This window comes from Leuciscus leuciscus (genome assembly GCF_965113295.1).
Source record: "Leuciscus leuciscus genome assembly, chromosome: 4".
Lineage (NCBI taxonomy): Eukaryota > Metazoa > Chordata > Actinopteri > Cypriniformes > Leuciscidae > Leuciscus > Leuciscus leuciscus.
Window position 1 is genome coordinate 10,562,700 of NC_138728.1, and position 12,560 is coordinate 10,575,259.

Consider the following 12,560-nt stretch of genomic DNA (forward strand, 5'->3'; position numbering starts at 1 on the left):
ACCGATTCCAACAAGAAAAGAAGAGCCAGAAAGTATAGTTCTTCGATATCTAAACTCACTTCCAGACACTTTTAAAGTGACCAGAAGTGCCTGAAAAGGTGTGCAACTGTGTGCAAACGTTTTCACAAAGAAATCATGAATCATCAATAAGTTATAAAATAGACTAAAATTTAGAGCACAAAAAAAAAACAATACTCTTGGTAGACATAAAAACAAGGAATGTGTTAAGCTAATATGTTTATGTGTATATATATATATATTGAATATAAGAAACAAAAAATAACATATAAACAATTTATTATAACTTATATAAATAATTGAATATACATACACACACAACACATATACACATATATACATAAAAAAAATAAAAAAATTATAAACAAAACACCTTATAAACACCTGTTATAAAAAAAAAATTTTTTGACCACATAAGAACACTTGTACAGAATTATTAGTCATTGGGACCTATTATTTATTCACATAAACACAGAAATTATTAACTTTACTGATCAAATTATCTTGGATGAATCACTGAGCCTTCTTGGCAAAACCAAGGAAAATTTAATTGGTTCTTTAAGAACAACATCCACACACATTCATATACATAAACACAAACACCGCAATTACTGAGAAAGCGAGCAAGAGGAAGTCTGCACACTGTTTTAAACCTTAAGTTGTTAACATGTCTATGTGAGTGTGTGCTGCTTTCTTAATTTTATTGGATGAAGCACTATGGCAGCAGCTGGTGAAAATCACTCGCCATCACACAAACATTCCATTTCTCTCTCTTTCTCTTTTTCTCAAACACACACACACACACACACACACACACACCTCCTGCACACATCTATACTGACTGTGCTACTCTATAATAGCCTAGCGAATTATCAAAAGGAAAGCCTTCTTACCAAGGCAAATCAACTCTTTCCAAGTACAGCCCTCATTAAAATTTTATAGAGGAGAGCTGGTTTTAAGAAGGCAATCAGGCACAGATTTTTAATAGTCCCTAAAAGCTTTTTTTGTGTGGAAGTTACAGTGGATATTTGAAAGCAGAGTTGGGCCTTATATAATCAATTACTTTTTTCCAAGTAATGAATTTTTTGCACAAAATAAATAAATACATACATACAATGAGTGTCATTTTTCATTTACATCAAAAATAAATAAATAAATCTCATACTTCCATACCCTGCAAGCCACACAAAACACTTCACCCTATATGGTGAGAAAAAGTAACACAAAAGTCACCATGATCTTTTTATGGAATATTGCATTTATTATAAATGATTTATCCATGTGCATTCATTACATTCTTTTAAAAATTCATGTGCCCTCGTAATCTTTAATCAAAATAACTTCCCCTCCTGCTATCCTATCCTATCCTATCCTATCCTATCCTATCCTATCCTATCCTATCAATCATCTCATCTCATCTCATCTCATCTCCTCTCCTCTCCTCTCCTCTCCTCTCCTCTCCTCTCCTCTCCTCTCATCTCATCTCATCTCCTCTCCTCTCCTCTCCTCTCCTCTCCTCTCCTCTCCTCTCCTCTCATCTCATCTCATCTCATCTCATCTCATCTCATCTCATCTCATCTCATCTCATCTCATCTCATCTCATCTCATCTCATCTCCTCTCCTCTCCTCTCCTCTCATCTCATCTCATCTCATCTCATCTCATCTCATCTCATCTCATCTCATCTCATCTCATCTCATCTCATCTCATCTCATCTCATCTCATCTCATCTCATCTCCTCTCCTCTCCTCTCCTCTCCTCTCATCTCATCTCATCTCATCTCATCTCATCTCATCTCATCTCATCTCATCTCATCTCATCTCCTCTCCTCTCCTCTCGATGGACAAATTCAAGTCCCGTTCTACATTTTTTCTTGGTCGAGAAGCTGTTCCACTCGGATATATGTCGCAATAGGGAAGAAACTTGGCACAACTTGTTTCATGCAAACTTTAGCACATTACTGTACATAAAAAAGTAACAATAGAACATCATTATTTTTATACTTTAACACTATTGTACTCTTAATAAGCTTCTGCTTCATCCCGCTCCTTTTCAAACATATTGTAATTATTGTTATAATACTTTATAGATTTTTTATTTATTTTTGTATGTTGCAAGATCCTAATTGTATTTTTATATTTTATTTTATTTGTATCTTTTTTTTTTGTTCGAAATAAAAAGAAAGAAAGAAAGTACATAGTTTGAGAGTAAGATGCGATTGAATATAAAATCACTCTTTCAAGCCTTGTATGAAAAACTGCTAAAAACCATGATCAGAAGACTGGCATGTTCCAGTGCTCATGAAAAGAAGCACACATTTCATCACCTGTCCAGATGGTCTGAAACATGTCTTTCAAGTTCTGCCAAGCACCATTCACTTGAAGCTTGCCTTCACTAGATTGTACCGGTGTGTGTGTGAGGCAGGAGTGAAGTGGCAGCTACTATGCAGCCGAGCCGCTGTTGTTATTCAGCACCGATCCGTGCAAAAGGGAACAACTCTCTCAGCAAGAATGACAAAGGATTTGATTCCAGTGTGACCACTGTACACCCTGGGAGTTAGTGTTAACATTGTACATTCTGCCTGAACCAGATTCTATTTTGGCTTCTGCTGCTTTAAGGTAAACTATCACTGACTTGGAGCTGCACAAGGAAGCCGAGAAGCTCAAACATCAGCGGAAAAACAGCCAGGGCAGAATTCAAATCTTTGTAATTCAAAAAGCACACCAAATCTCTAGAAAAATACTGCATTATTGTGTTGTCCTATTTAAAAAACAACTAATTATGTTATATCATTACGTTTCATGGAAAATAGCAAGTAACATGTTGCTCAACAGGGGGTCTGCGGATTTCTGTTTGATCGCAAAAACAAATTTTTGTTGACTTTTTTCCCCCTTGCTCTCAGTGAGAGTTTGGCTCAGCTAAAGTGTGACCTGTGAATCACCTCTGGAGCTCATGGTTGTGTGAGGAGCTTCGGACCAGAGGAGTGTAAAAGACCTCTGCATACCACTCATTCTCACCGCTTCTGAGCTTTACAGCCGCTGACCTTTCTGCAGAAGACAACATATGGCGTCAGCACAAAATATGACCCTTCTGTCAAAATACTAAGAAACAGATGGCCAATGGCTATAGACCATTGAGAGACTTACATCATGATTAAATCTAATCAACAAAGCTGCACTATATCCAACATAATGGAGAGGGAAATTGTTTAGAAAAAGTTTTTTCTATTAATTTTCTCTGTTGTATATATCGAGTCTAAATAATTTAGAATCAGTGTAATTATGGTTATCAAAAACTAAAATGAAACTTAAATAAAAACACTTTTGTTATCTGAAATAAAAAAACTAATTCATTTGAAAATATTTAAACAAACTAAAATACATTTAATGACTACAAAACTATCAAAAATAAACATTTTAGCTTTTGATTAATGATATTATGCAGTTAATGCACTGTGAACTAACATGGCCGTGAACATTTTTATTAACATGACATTAATAAAGGTTAAAAAATGCTGTATAAATATATTTCTTATTGTTAGTTAATGGATTAACGTTAAAACTTCTTGCAAAGTTAAAAACGAATAATGAATACATTTTAAAAATGAAAGTTATTCAATAAAAATATTTAAATGATATCACTGAACGCACTAACTTTCAGCAGCACAAGAATACTAAAACTGAAATAAAAACTGAAACTATAAAAAACTAATACTAACAGTCAACAGAGGGAAAACTAAACTAAATGAAAATGACGAACTGAAAGTAAAACTACAGCTAAAACCAAAAAAAGAAGTAGAAGAAAAAAGAAAAGAAAAAGCAACGGCAAAACAGGGTTCACAACCTTGTTCCTATGTTCACTGTGGTCCATTACTGAGATTTATATAGATTTATTTATAATCAATATAAAATTGCATCTTAGTAAGATACAAGTCATCATTTGAACCGCTTTATATATTTATTTTTTATTTTTTCATTTGTATCGTAGATGTTTAAGTTGAAACCCAACACTTGCATTTACGTAAAAGTGTAATGCGGCAATTTCTCTCTCTCTAAAAAAAAATCCTGTCATCTCCAGCGCACAATGAATTCTGGGGTAGGCTAGGTCGTGAAGGATCCATCTGTTGTATCCTTCATTGCCCGTTCTACATTAGTAGGCAGCATTCGAATGAGCCTTCGAACTGGGACAGCCTTCGTCGGGCTGCTGTGACACAATCTGCCTTCGAAGGATGCAACCTTTGAATTGGGGTGCAGCTAATGTGTTCATAAAATTTTAAAATCTACTTTACGCTATAATAATCGACACACAGCGGGCTCCAAAACACATGCTGATAGATGGCATAGTTGGCACACATATCCAGGCAAGTCAGACAAGTTCCAGGAGAATGAGGTACATTCTCTTTACCAGGATCCAACAGAGGCTCCTGTTTTTTTCAACCCGAGCCTTTTGGGCGTGATTCAGCTTTGAAATTGCTCCAATTATAGATCCACAAATTCCCCTTTACTTCCACCTTCTCTTGCTACAGAGAAACAGGCAGCCCAAATGATAGATCCTCTACATGGCCCTCTCTAGTCGAATAGCTCTTTGGCGGCTGGTGTATCTTGGGGGGTGTTAAAAAAAAGGGGAGAGAGCGGAGGCATGCTCACGTCTTTATACTTTGCAGTAATTATTCTCCGGTCGTTCGCAAAAGGCCTCTCAGGCACACCTGCATTAATCATGAAGAATGACTCGGAGGAACTCCCTCTCTCTTCTCCCTTCAGCAGATGCTGAAGTAGGAGGTGTAATTATGAGGAACAGATCACGCCCCCGTCAAATATGATGCCGCAGAGATGCCCTGCGAGCCCATCCACTCAGCCAAGTGCGATATTGAGCTATAATACTCCACTTTTGTATTTCTTGCTGTATAGTTTTGCATAATATTGAAAAATTGATTCTTTGAAGGTAAGCGAGTGCAAAATGAACACTGAAGATCTTCAGTCCCCAATGCATTCATACTTAAGGGAGAAGACAATTCACCAGCACTCTTACTTTTCAACTACCATGTTTAACGATCCAATCAATTTCTGACAGATTTATAAGTCCCGGCTTATATTATTGAACATCCTGTTTGAATATTGAAATATGTCACATTTCGGAAGTAAAGTGGGTTTAGTAAACACATTACCATTCAATATGAACAGGAAATCATCAGTGAAAGTGACCTTCAATGATTTGAATCTCAAGTAGGATGGAATCTAATAATGATGAACCACAAACTGAAGCTTCAAAGAGACGCCAAAGGACAAAGCCAAAGCTGAAAGACTGAGTGTGTCCCCTTCTCCTTTCCTGCCCTTTCAGTGTCAAAGAAGCACGGCCCCTTTGAAGTTTATTTCATGAGTGTTCACTGATGACATTTACAGAGTCAAACAATCTCCTCAGCCTTATTGAGACACCTTACAGACAACTCGCCAGGGCCTTATGACAAATACATACAGGAACATAGCCTATGTTTAAATAATTAAAATAAATCCCTGATTATTGATTACTCATGTCTTACGCTGGCTGCACACTGTATGGTTTCTAATAGTCCTTTACGACTGTTGCTTGTCAGACTGTACGAACATGATCCCTGCTGTCAGCCATGTCACAGTGTAGGATCTCAGTTGTCTTTCATGTTCTACTGTACGGCAGTCAAAACGCGTTAAAAACGGACACATGCAAGAAGACTCGTCCGGAGTTTCGGTTTGTTGTTGTCTCACTAATTGCGTCATCAGGTTCTGTGTGTTTTTTTGATCCACAGTATAAAGAAAGTCATACGGGTTTGAAATGCTAATTTTTGAGTTAGCCTAACTTTAACTGGAACAATTATATGGGAAGCAACACATTTTTTTTTTAATGCAAATTTCTCTACTTTTTTTAGTCTATTTTGTTTTTGTTTATTGGTAAAAATTTGTCTCTCACCATCAGTGATTCTGATTTTGTTTCAAGGTCAAAGTAAACAATGGTCTATCCATCAGCGAGGCAATCTGAAAGAGATCAAGGCCGGTGAATCACTGTTATGCCTGACTAGTCAGCAAATGTGTCACTGAAATAGGTGCCTTCATTTAAAAGCCACACGCACACAAACAAAATTATGCAGTGTGTTTATGTATGCATATGCTTTCTGGAGACTGCCATACTGAATCCTGCAGAGAATGATGATTGCCTCATCCACCTTATGTGGCAGTGTGGACTGGAATTATAAAAGCAAACTATCACTGCAGGCCATGATTCATCTAGCTGAGGACTTGTCGCCATTAACAAAGGCGACTTACAACATCCATCACCCAGAGGCCAGAAGCACAGAGTGTCTCATCTATGGGTACATTTACAACATGACATCCATAGCAAATAACCACCCTTGGGAGGCCATAACTACACACTCTTAGTGCAGTTACTGTATACTAATGACAGTTATAAATCAGTTCTAGTCTTGTAATTTAATTTAATTTAACAAACTGTTTGTGTCATTCCATCTGTGCACATTTACACTAGAATCAGGAGTGTGGTTTTGCTTACAACAATTCAATAAACAAGAAGTTACTATAGTTACTTTAGACACAATATTAGTTACTTTATGTAGTTTTGCTCCACCTATAAACAAATTTCAGAAGAAAGTCACCTCAGAACTGGTGCACGTTGTTGAAGAATTGTTTAGGTGATTGATTCAATGACTTATTTGTGAAGACATTCACTTGTTTCATTCCTGAATGAATCAGAGTTTTCTAACTAATTGTTTCAGTGACAATAACTGTCATTTATGCTGTTCCTGAATTAATCAATATATTAGTTACTTTATTTAGTTTTGCTCCACCAACAAAAATGTTCAGAACAAAGTCACAACAGAACTGTTGCGCGTTGTTAAATAATTGTTTAGGTGATTGATTCAATGACTTATTCGTGAAGACAGTCACTTGTTTCATTCCTGAATGAATCATAGGGTTCATAACTTACTTAAATGAACGCAGACTCATTCAATCATTCACTTAAAGGGATACTTCACCTCTGGAAAGATGAATGTGTATTTAAAATAGGTCATTTATGTAGAAGAAATGTGAAATTGTTTTTGAATTTGGAGCTTTCTAGACTGAGAAAAGCCAGAAAATGTATTTTTGGCTTATGTGGATGAAAGACAACAACTCCCAGAATGCACTTGCTTCGCTGCCCTAGGAGGCCACTCCCAAGCCACGCCTACCGGTAAGAGAGCGCAGTTGAAAACAAGAAGGCTAGGCTACTAGTGAGACTCCGTGACGAGTTTGCCCGGTATTTCGAGATCGCCCCAAATTTCTGGGATTCGGCTTTTGCGTTCTACAGTCGCCATTCATTATGTTTACTGTGGTGAGCAGGACGAGACTGAGGGCCGTGGGAGAACGGCGCGAGGCCGGTGGCGTGATTACTGAGACGCATCGGTCTCCTATCTCTCACGGAGGAGCGGGAATTTTCTTAGCAATGTTAAAACGCATATCAACCGATCACTTGTTTAGCGTTCATGTAAACACTACATTCAGATTCACCAATCAGAATGAATTCAGTTAGATTGAAACAAAAGGTGTGCATGTAAACAATAATGGCGACTGCAGAAACCAAAAGCCGAATCCCAGACATTTTGGACGATCTCGACGGCCGGACATGTCCGGGAAAAAGAGGATGGTAACCCCTACTACTCAGCTTTCTCCTACTACTCAGCTTTCTCCTACTACTCGGCTTTCTCCACAGAACAAGAGCCTGTTAGCTTAGCTTCCAAAGAAAGATGGCTGATACATTGTGTACATTCTGTGAGTGAGATCCTATGGGTGGGCTGAAAACATGCGGGACAGCCCCTCCTACTGGCTGTAGTCTTTAGCCTCTGGCCAAAAAATCCTCCAATCCCTACTTCAGGATTTAGCATTAAGCTTTGTATTAGTAAAAAACCTTTAGTATTTTCGAATTACCGTGCTTTCTACCCTCATATCCCCCTGAGACGAGAGATTTATGTATTTTTTGTCTGGAAAAAATTCTCAGATGACGCAAAAATCGTCATTTTGCGTCATCTGAGAATTTTTTCCAGACAACAAATACATAAATCTCTCGTCTCAGGGGGATATGAGGGTAGAAAGCACGGTAATTCGAAAATACTAAAGGTTTTTTACTAATACAAAGCTTAATGCTAAATCCTGAAGTATCCCTTTAATAATTTATAAAGTGAATGATTGCTTGGCTTATTAAGTGAAAGATTCAATGACTCATTCATCACTTGTTTCTCAATGACTCATTCATAAAGATTATCACTTGTTATAGTTTCTTAATGAATCCGCGTTTTGTTGGACAAATTGATTAGGTGAACAATTCAACGACTCACACTCATAAAGACGTCATTTGTTTTGTTACTGAATGAATCAGTGTTTTTCAACAAATTAAGTGAATGATTGAATGGCTTATTAAATGAATGATTCAATTACGCTTCTCAATTAATTAGCATTTTTAACAAATATGATAAGTACGATTAATTATTTATTCATAAAGATGGGCACTTGTTCTATTCCTTATTGAATGAACACATTTCAAAAGTTTGTTGCGTGAATAAATTATTGACTCACTAATGACAGTCATCTACTACCAACTGGCAAATCGATGTAACTTGCAGAAAGAGTCACTGAAAACTATTGCACAGATGCACATACTGACAATCTGCCTGGCAGGCACAAATACAGAAAAGCAGAGTAACACAAACAGTAAAAAGTCCCAGCGCAGTTGGACTGTGTATTAAATTCGTTGATCGGAACAAACTGTTGTATAATCTTTAATTATTTACATTAAATCACATAATCCCAGGCATGCAAAATACAGTAACCACAAAGTGTAACATGGATTCAAGTAAATTTTTGTTTAACCTAAATCAACCCTAAGCCCTGATTCTATCTGCCAGGGGTGTTGCTTTCTAAGCTGTTCTCATGTTTTATGCAGATATGATGGTACATTTCCCACAGGGAAACCTTTGCAGTGGTTTCAGAGAAGCCAGAGCAGGATTAGTGAGTGGCAGCCTGGCTTACCTTTACACCCCAAAATCACATTTTATGATGAAATGTGAAGAGATGTTGGATATTAAAGCAACTCATCTCATAAAACCTGAACTGATCTGTATAATGGAAGATGTGTATTCATCAACACTGCTGTGTGCTGAGAGACAAGACTAAAGTATTAATATGTCTGGTCTGAAGAGGATGCTCATTAGTAAAGTTTATACAACAAACCTCTATGAGACGCTCAGAGGAGCTCTTCATTTACATACTGTTAAATGCTAAAAAGCATCTGCTAAATGAATACATGTAAATGTCTTCTTTTGTATTCCACAGCAGAAATGAAGTCACATGAGTTCGAAAAAAAAAATATGATGGTGAGTGAATTATTTTTGAGTGAACTATTCTTTTAAGTATATTAAGTACAGTAAAAGTTAAACCTGATGTACACATAATGCACACATAATGTAATTGCTGTATTGAAAACTATTGCTATCGTATTGACAACAGTTTCCCCTTAGATCTCAGGCAAGTTTCGGATTTCTGCATTAAAGATTGTCTCCACGAACGTGACAAATGGAGGTGTCTCAGTATTAACTACCAAAGTGAAAGCAGCAGGAAATAGTGCTGGAGCCTTTATAATTACTCCCTCTCAGTATAATTACCGGGTTTTCCTTTGACCGTGAAATAAAGGCACCTTGCTATGTAATCTGCTGCACAGCTCATGGGATATTTTTCCATTGAGACAGCACAAGACTTTTTGCCTCCATTAAATCTTGAAGGCGCTCACCTCATTTTCTAGAAAGAAGCACAGCTCAAGTGCACATTTATAATATCGATATTCAGACATATGGTAAATGCATATTTAATACTGTACTGCACGTTGTCATCAAAATGTATGCATAAAACTCAAGCATGTGATTTCCCTGCTGACACATGCTGATCCAGCGACAAGCTTGCCTGTCCACACTGAACACCAAACTGCTGTGCGAAGAAACTTTTTAAATATATTCTGCTTGGCTGTGACTGCTTATGGACCAGTGTAGAAAAATGATCAACAAAATATGTCTGATTAGGATAGAAACTCACTTTAACAAGTCACACCTGGTTAGGACAAGTGTTAGCATTGGAAGTTTATTTGTAGTATGTGTTCCAAAAGTGTTAAGTAACCTAACACTTATTCATTTCATTATTACAGGCAATTATTCTAAATTAGCAGCAGTTTTATGTAAGTGAAGTTAATTACGCTACAATCAAATACAATTATGTGCCATATTGGCGTAGTTTGAGTTATCTTGTACAACATGAGGGTTGTCAAACTTTAACTATTAGGAGGTTTACATTTAGCTCGATGGAATTATGCACTTGAATCATCTACATGTAATCACAAGCAATGCTCTATATAAGGTGCAGGCTAATAAGAATAAACTAATTAGAATAAATTATTCAAGCCATTGTTAAAGTACAATGCCCTTTTAATTGTGGTTATTGAAAGGTGATTGCTGCACATTGTCTGTCAGCAGTGGGCTATCTGCAGAAAGAGTGGCAGGTCAGGAGTTGCTGCAGTTTGTATAGATGAAAATGACTCACTTGCCCTTGTCTGTCTGGGTTGCGTTTCCCAAAAGCATCGTTAGCCAACTATGGTCGCAAGTTCCGTTGTTATCAGCATAGTTTAACAAGTTGGTGTTTCCCGAAACCATCGTTCCAACGAACATTAGCAAAACGCATCGCAAATTTGTGTGGTTGGAACGACAGCTTTTGACCTGTGGTTAGGGTAGCATAGTTTCTTGTTTGCATAACATGTGGACTTAATAAAATCCTTGTCTTAAGCAAAATAAGCAATTCATTACAATCTCTATCTTTTATTTACATACAAATGTAATTTACGCCTTTTAGTTTGTCAAGAGATTTAAAGCACCGTTTTTGAAGAGTGCGCATGTGCGAACGTGCTCTACCATGTAAGAACGAGCGATTGAATCTGGAAATAAAGCAAAATAACCGAGAAAAATGAGAAATAGTCCTCAGATGCCATGTTCATAATTTAGAGCAAAACATCTAGCAATCATTCGATCTCAAACAGATTCATTAAAGAAAGTTATTACTCCACCACATGCGTGACATCATTAACCAACATGGTTGAACGACCAATTTGCGACAATACGGTTCCGGGAAACAGTCGTGACTGGCTAGTTGATTTCTTCAACGATGCATCGTACTATGGTAGTGAACCAGCGAGTTACGTCGTTGTACGGGAAACGCACCCCTGGTCAGCATCAGAGTTTAAAAGAGGGTTGTCTTAGAACAGAAAGTTTTACTAGTACAGTTTTGGAATGCAATAATAAATCTTCTACCAATCAGCTGTAAAATGATCCTTACATTTCTTGGCGGATATGTGCCATTTAAAAGAGTTCAAACTGCCATTGGCACAGATGTAGCCTACTATAAAACAGTCTCTTAAAATAACTGAGAGCAAAAAGGTTTTCATTATATATATTTTTATAGCAGGCAATGGAATCAAACTGAAAATGCAAGATATTATAATTGTATTACCAGTTTTCTTTTTTTTTTTAAACAATTAATATATTTTAGTAAGATAACCATGAACTATTATTTATTTCTTGCTAGTCGGGTGCAGACGGTATTCAGGGGAGGGGCATTTTCATCCTAGAGAGCATTTAATTGTACAAAAAAATATAAATATAAGAACTTTATTTCAGGAGAAATGTTTTAACATTTAACAGATGAAACATACATCCATTAAGTTGGACTCCACTCCCACTTAAGTTCCACTCGATTTCAAGTAGTCAAATGTGTCCATAATTGAATAATCACGCAATGTCTTTCTTCTTTCAATTTCCTTTTTCACTTTCAAATGACTTAAAATTACTCTAATGTTGCTCTGCACTGACAGACACCGACCTAATGTCTATAATCACCAGATTACAGTACGTCACTTCTAAGACACTCCATGCCCCGACAAATACCGATTGAACACAGTATATAAATACCGTTGAAAACAAGCACGACCAACACCAACGTAACACACTACTCCGACAAAACCCAACAAATGTTTCTGTTGCCACTGGTCGCCGTCTATTGGTGTAGTGTGAATTACCTAAACTTGCTAAGCATTTTACAGCTGCTCTGATGCTGAAGTGGCACTTGGTGTGTTTCCGGATGGCTCAGACCCACCAGGAAACATCACAGAGGATGGAGGAAAAAGGTTTTGATTGGACCATCTTCATTTAAAATGGAGCTGATTTGACTCCTCTCGCCGACACTGGACGTCATTATCATCAGAAACTTTTCATGAATATAACAGCTATAATTTAGAAATGTATAAAAAACCTTACAAACTTGTCGTGCAATTTCATTTCCATGATGATAAATCAGTCAAAACCCACTTTTAATTTGTGTTGCATATTAAGCTCACATCTTAAAACAGTGGAATCTTTCTTTTAATTGCACATGAGGAAAAATATTATGAGTAAAAAAGGTTTGAAAAAGTCTCCAAAGCATAACTATTAGAC

General features: G+C 36.9%; 1 protein-coding gene across 3 annotated transcripts in view; it reads right to left on the bottom strand.

The window, feature by feature from the left end:
• btbd11a (BTB (POZ) domain containing 11a) overlaps positions 1-12,560 on the bottom strand; it is a 139,244-nt gene that overhangs the window by 23,144 nt on the left and 103,540 nt on the right. The window lies entirely within an intron of this gene.